Source organism: Pogoniulus pusillus, chromosome 1 (assembly GCF_015220805.1).
Source record: "Pogoniulus pusillus isolate bPogPus1 chromosome 1, bPogPus1.pri, whole genome shotgun sequence".
Taxonomy (NCBI): Eukaryota; Metazoa; Chordata; class Aves; order Piciformes; family Lybiidae; genus Pogoniulus; species Pogoniulus pusillus.
In genome coordinates, this window is record NC_087264.1 from 26,212,959 (window position 1) to 26,220,565 (window position 7,607).

Here is a 7,607-nt window from a genome sequence, read left to right on the forward strand (position 1 = left end):
CTCACGTTTTAGGTGGGACAGGTGACCTCGAGGCTGCTTTTGCTTTTGTTAGGTGTAACTGAGCAAGCCCATGTGGCTATGGAGGGAAGAAATACCACTGCAGAAGACTGCCACCACACAGTTGTAGCATTGAGAGACAGATACTACTGTTCTATGAAGCTGTGATGCACCTGTGGCAAGTGTTCATTATGGATCCCAATAGGAAAGGCACCTAGACTCTAAAGGATTGGTTAAAATACCATTTATTTGGGATAACATTAGAAGGCAAAATGAGATAGCACTTAGATGATCTTATAGCCCTTCAGATGCTGGAAGCTCCAACTAGTATGGCATTGGCCCATGCCGCACTGCACAGTTAGTGTCTGTGCTGAAGTTCAACACTGTCATGGCCTTCAGTGTTTTTATAGGATTTCCTCAGAACTGAACAACTCTTTTTGTCATTTCTGCTGTCAGTCAAAAGACTGTTCACATAGGAATGTGCTGCTTCCTTCTAAGACAGAGACAAGAACGTGGTGGTGGCATCATCAAGTGCCAAGCAGAAGCAGCCTGCAGGCTGCCCACTTAGGTTTAGCTTGGCCAAGTTTTATCCTGCAGTGAAGTGCCATGTGCAGCACTGGCCTGCACGTTCTCATCTCATGTGGACCATCAGTGTATTTTCCTTCACAAGAGCTTTCAATATTCTCACTCACTTTTTATTTTTCCATTCCTGCATCTCTGTCCCTTCTTTACAGTAAGCAGGCAGCCTTTACACTGCAGCTTAGGTCAGCATTACTGTATTTCTGCATAGATTTTTACCATCTTCTTCTCTTTCTTTTAAATGAAAGACATTGGCACCTTCCATGGTATCACAGATTATTAGACATAAGATTAACTTTAAAGCAACACTAGAGTACAACACTTAAGCTTGCTTATCAGGCAGCTGTTAATATCCTCTAATACTTAACCTTCCTTTAAAGTTACCTCTGTTCTGGTTCCTGCATTCATTCTGTTGCTTTAAGCACTTGTTTTAAAAAAACTCTTTTTTGGAACCAATTGTTTTGTCACTATGTCTGGCTGCCTCTTTTTCAGTTGCCATTCTCCTCTCCCTCTGTGAAACAGGACAAATCCACCTAGCAGGGCCATTGGGTTAGCTGTGACTGCTGAAATGTTTTATCTCAAAATTTCTCAGGGTTGCAGCGATCACTTCTCAAATATTTTGTTGGTTTTGCTTTATAATTGAAGATTTTCACTATATTCTGGGGAGTTTCCCAACATTTTACAACATCAATAATTAAAGATACAAGGTCTTCATATCACAGCCTTTTCTTGTTCTGTAGTGTGCTTCTAAGGCTCCCATCTGCTTCTCCCATTCCTGTAGTTAGCCTCTGCAGCAGGAGAGCATGCATCAGCTATCACCTCTCCAGGGGCTTTAATTTCCATCCCTCAAACATTTAATTTTTCCATCCGTTCACTGCTCCTGCAAGAAACTTTGTCATTACATTTTCTTTCTGCCCTCACCTCTCCACAAATGAGGGATGCTAATTTTTTTCTTAGGTTATGAGAATTAAGTCATACCTTTACCTTCCCAGTTACGGTTTTCAGCTGGGAGTTTGGATGTCTTCACCGCTATGAGTGAAGAAAGCCTTTGGCAAATGTTTATTTCTTAAGGAACTATTTTTCCAACTTCCATGAAGCAAGAGTATGGAAGTTTTAGCCTTAGCCTGTTTTCCTGGGCTGTTGCTCTGTGATGGATACAGTTGCAGGTTCAATAGTTGGGGTATTTCTGAATATGTTCCTGAAGTGAGTTACCCAGCGTGGTCACCACTTGCAGCACTTCAGATACAATCACAAAGGATGAACAGCCCACTCATTCCCTCACAGAAGGGTTTCTATGTCCTGTGATGGTTTCCCTCTCCCTGAGGACAGAGGAGCTACCAAGAGGGGAAGACTTCAGGACCCAGAGAATTGTCACCTTTGTTCATAGCCTGTTGCCTTTTCATTCAAACACCTTGGTCAGGTTTAAGCCAGTTTACAGAGAGCTGTGATTTGAACCCTGGCTGTGGAATGAGGTTGAAGTGTAACACTTCAGTTTACATGCATGCCTGACATCTGGTAAGGTCCTGCCTGCATGAAGGGTTCCAACTATCTGACAGACCACTGCACTTGTCTCCCCACAGCACTGCAGCAGCGCCCTGAGGCCCAGGTGAAATCTGGCCAGCATGATGTAGCATCACTAGCCAGGATAACTGTGTGCTTGCTGTCCAAAGGTCTAAGGGTGTACAAGAGCTCCATCCAGGTGATCAACATGGTCTCTTCTCCCAGGGGAGGACATAACAAGGGGACACAGTCTCAAGTTGCACCGGGGGAGGGAGGTGGTTGAGTTGCTGTCCCTGGAGGTGTTCAAAAAAAGCCTGGATGAAGCACTTAGTGCCATGGTCTAATTGATTGGACAGGGCTGGGTAATAGGTTGGGCTGGATGATCTTGGAGGTTTCTTCCAACCTGGCTGATTCTATGATTCTATGGCTACTGCATAGTGATTACCAGCAGTACAATGGAGCAGGCCAGCATGTGGGACCAGGCAGGTGCTTATACTTTTTCTCATTACCCTTCTTCCAGTAAGGCATTGTTCACCAGAACCCTGACAGCTACACCAAATGTAGTGCACTGGTGCAAGTGTTTGTTATGGACCCCACTAAGAAAGGCACTGAAAGCTCAACATGTAATAATTAAAATGCTGTTTATTTGGCAAAACACAAGAAGGAGTATTGTCTTAGGTAGTCCCATGCCCTTCAGATGCTGCAAATATAAAGTTGTACAGCAGCAAATAGACATCTAGTCTGACCATGGCATGCTGCACTCATCCCATCCATGCCAAGGTTCACCAGCATTGCATTGTTCTTCAGGGCTTTTAATAGGATTTTCTTAGGATAAACAACTGTATTCATAGTGTTGCTGTCAAGGTTGTTCATGTGAGAACATGCTGCTTCTAAGATAAGGGCAAAGGCACGGTGGTGGCATCATCGCCAAGTGCCCATCAGGCAGAATAAGCTGGCTAAGTTTATTTTTCAGCCTAGTGATATGTGCAGCACAGCACAGTCCTCCCTCTTATCTACTCAGATCAATTCTTAGGTGAATTTCATAATTGCTCCTACTTTCTCTTCCCTTTCATTTCAGAACAAAAAAGGTAGTCACAGATTGGCAGTTGCTCCTCAGTTGCTCCTCCTCTCCCATTTCTGCTGTGACAGAGGGCACATCCTTCACACACCGTGCAGAAGCCCAGCTCTAGTGAGAATGCTTTGCAGCTGTGTCAATATTTGGAAACTGCAAGAGTTAGGACAGGCACCAAAGAGAGAACAGAAAGATGCACTGCAGCTCCAAATACAAGTCCCCCCCCCAAGGCTTGTGATCCCACTGCTCTGTCTCCAAGTGCTCAGGGCAAAGACTGCACTCATCTGCTCCCTGACCTTAAAGACCAAAACGTGAGGACACACAAAGGTTGATTAGTTGAATTTATGTTCCACCCTTACTTCACAATGAAGTGCTGTGAATCTGACTTGGACACTGTGTCTGCAAACCAGTCATAAGTTTATGGAAAAAAATGTAGAAGCCACAGAGCAGCTTTTCATGTTATCTGTAGCACAGCAACACAAAAGAGAACTGTGCTGCTGCTGATTTCCATGGTGACATTGTTCCAAACAAAATGGCTTTTTTTTTTAAATGCACATGTTAGAGAAGTGCAAGACAGAATCATAGAATCAGATGGAAAAGACCTGTAAGATACAGAAGTCAAACCATGCCCTAACTCTACCAAGCCCAAGATAGAGCAGTGGGAATAGTGGAGTGTAGCTTCTTTTTGGTGCAGAATCAGTTAAGAAGTGGAAGAGTGGAAGCAAGAATGTGCTAAAAAGAACAAGGGAAACAGATTAACAGACATAGGCTGAACATGGAGGGCAAAGGCAAAATCTTCTGAGCTTGATGAGGTAACTGTTGAACCCTTAGCTGGAGAAATGAGAAGCCCATCGGCTTGGGACAGGGGAAGTTGCACTGCACAATGCTGTGACACTGGACAATGCTTTAACATTGTCCCCTGTGGCATCCTAGTCTCTAATTGGTAAAGACATGGATTTGATGAGTAGACCACTTGGTGAGTGAAGAACTGGCCTGACAATTGCACTCAAAGAATTATGATCAATGGCTTGGTGTCTTAGTGGAGACAAATGATGAGTGGTGTTCCTCATGGCTCAATATTGCAAGCAGTGCTGTATAATCTCTTTGATGGCAAGGTGAATCCTCAGTAAGTCTGACAACACCACCAAGCTGTGTAGTGCAGCTGATTTGCTGGAGGGAAGGGATGCCATCTAGAGGGACCTTGACAGGCTTGAGAATTGGGCCAATGCTAATCTCATGAAGCTCACCAAAGCCAAGTGCAAGGTCCTACACCTGGGTCAGAGCAATCCCAAGCACAAATACAGGCTGGACAGGTAATGGATAGAGAGCAGTCCCGAGGAGTATGACTTGGGAGTGCTGTCTGATGAGATGCTCAACATAAGGCAGAAATGTGCATTTGCATCCCAGAAAGCCAACTGTGTCCTGAGTTGTATCAAAAGAATCATGGCCAGCAGGTTGAGGGAGGTGATTCTCCCCCTCTACTCCACTCTCGTGAGACCTCTCCTGAAACTCTGTGTCTATCTTTGGAGCCCCCAGCACAAGAACATGGAACTGTTAAGGCACACCCATAGGAGGGACACAAAAATGACCAGAGGGCTGGTGCACCTCCCCCGTGAAGACAGGCTGAGAGAGTTGGGATGATCAACCTGGAGAAAAGGCATCTCTGGAGAGACCTTACAGCAGACTTTCAGCATTTGAAGTGAGGCCTGCTGAAGAAGGACTATTTACAAAGGAGTGTAGTGATAGGACAGTGGGTAATGGATTCAACTGGAAAAAGATAGATTAGACATCAGGAAGAAGTTCTCCACTTTGAGGGTGGTGAGGCACTGGAATAGGTTGCTTAGAGAAGTTGTGAAGGCTCCAACCCTGGAAGTGCTCAAAGCCAGGTTGGATGGGGCTTTGAGCACCCTGTTCTAGCGGGAGGTGTCCCTGCACATGGTTGTTGGGTTGAAACTAGAGGAACTTTAAGGTCCTTTCCAACCCAAACCACTTTATGATTCTGTTTGCGTAGTGAGACAGGAAGGTATTCCTTCTTTTCCTCAAAAAAGACTGTCCACTCACTGTGAGGGAAGGAGGCTGACAGCAAGCAAAACAGGTGACAGCAGAGAAGGAACAACACTCAGACCTAGCTCCAAGGAAAGGCTTCCACTAATTGTGAAAAATGCTCTCCAAAAAACCCACACAATAGACACCTTGGAAACACTTGGGAAGCTGCTTCCCCACAATGGCTGGCAGCAGCATCACCTTCAAATGTTCAGAAGTACGCTCCTGGACTAAAAGGCCATGGAAGTGCTGAACAGCAACAATTAGAGCAAGTGAAACTTAAAAGGAAGTCGTCCAGAGCTGCTGCTTTGATAATTTTCCTGCCTTCCACACAATACACTGTCACCTACTGACAGTGTAACAGAGGCACAGCAGAAGTCCTGCTGTGAACCAATGCCTTCCCCGCCCCAGGCTCAGCATGTGGCAGGTGCAGGCTCATAGCTACAAGGAGCAGCTACCGAAAAGACCTAGGTCTACACAGGCAATTACCTTCAAGACTGCTAACTCTGCCACAGGGCCTTGTTGCCACAGAAACAGGAGAGCTCTGTTGTTGATAGTTTTCTTTTTGGTTTTACCATATTTTAATAAGTACAGAAGCCAGAGCAGGCTGGGATAGTCAAGTCATCGTCTCAACTTCCACCACTTCTGCCACTACTCTCAAGCCCACCCCTTCCTGGATGACAACCACGTCACTTGGCAAGCCTTCATCCTGCACTATAACGCCAGTCCCAGTGGCCAGGGTCGGCGTGCAAAGGCCTCGCCACACTGCTCGCAGGAGAAGGGGCACTGGCCAGTATGCAGGACCTGGTGCTTCTGCAAGTCTCTCTTGGTGCAGTAAGCCTTGTCACACTGGCTGCACTGGAAAGGTCACACACCCTGGTGAGCCAACACACGGGCTCTGAAGCTCTCCTCTAAACTATAGCTCTTGCCACACTCCGTGCACAGGAAGGGCTTATGGCCAGAATGGACAAAGCTGCGCTTAATGAGGTGGCAGAGCTGCAGGAAGGCTTTACCACACTCCCTGAAATAGTACTTGTGCTTGATCATCTCCTTCTGGGACTGCTACTGCTTCTGGTGGGGTGCCTGGGCTGCCAGAATGACCCTCCATCAGCTCCATGTATTCTTCCTGCTTCTCAGGCCTCTCCAATGGGCCTCTTCTCCCATGCTCCGGGGGTGCAGGTTTGGGATCTTTGGAAGTTTTGCTCTCTTTTTTACAAGTCTCTACACTCTATCCTTCAGAAGGACTGTGCTGCTGGGATTCCTGCCCAACTGCCCTTTCACCAGATTCCTGCAGGCACTTCTGGAGCTGGCTGGTCAGAGCACACACCTTGCATGGCTTGCTAACCAAGTGAACCCCACCCTAGGGTGACAAGAGATCCAGATCTCCTGGACATGATGACCCATCTGCACTCTTTCTGATGCGGATCTGGGATCCACATCCTTGTCCAATTCTTCCCTGCACCTGCCATTGTCTTCAACAGTTGAGGTGGTCTTGAAGTCCTGATTCTCAGGCCCCAGGTCACATCTGGAAACTGTGCATTCTTCTTGCAGCCCGTGGAAACGTTTGGCAGTCAGCCTGCTAACCTCAGTAGAGATCAAGGACTGCTGCTTTCATCAGCTGCTACCTTGGAGACATCAGGATCCCCTATACAAATGCAAAGCATGGTAGGCAATTTACCGCTGATTAGTTGTTACATGGCAATTACTGCCGGATCAAAGGAAGGTGAACGCTGGAGACAGGTACTCTGCTGTGCAGTGCCCCTGGCCTCTGGCGTTAAAACCGTTATTTTTTGTTGAGATGAGGGAGAATCTGCTCTCTCCCCACAGTGCCTGTGAAGCCTCAATGTACTTTTCAGATGGTATTTTTAGGGGATATCATGACTGGTATAAACGGGAGTCCCAGGTTGGGAGCTACAGCGTTTAAAACCCTCCAGGGACTAGAAGGGACTTTCAAAAGAACACAACCGGACAGCACGCTCCTTTGCCAGCTCGTACCTCTTAAAAGCAACAGGTCAGGACAGAGCTCTGGAGGGGACGCACCATGCACAGATGCCAGGGGCAGCTGAAGGCACCGAGAGCCGAGAGTGCCAGGTCGCTTCTTTCTCCCCGGCTGGGACGCGAGTCCTCTGCAGCACCTAAGCGCCAGGGGCTGCGCCGCCGCCTGCACGGCCACTGCCGCCTCCGCGGCGGCTGCCAGCTGCCTTCTCGGCTACGCCCTGGCCTCCGGCCGGCCGCCGCTCCCCCGCTGCGACCCCAGGGGCCTCCTCGGGCCAGCAGAGCAGCCCCGCGCATTCCGTGTGTCCGCCGCTGCACGCAGCCGCCCGTCCAGCCCAGCGCCACATCGGCCTCCTTCGGGCGCCGCTGAGCCAGGCTGCAAGGCACGGCCCCAGCCTGCCTGCCTGTCCGCCCTCCCTGA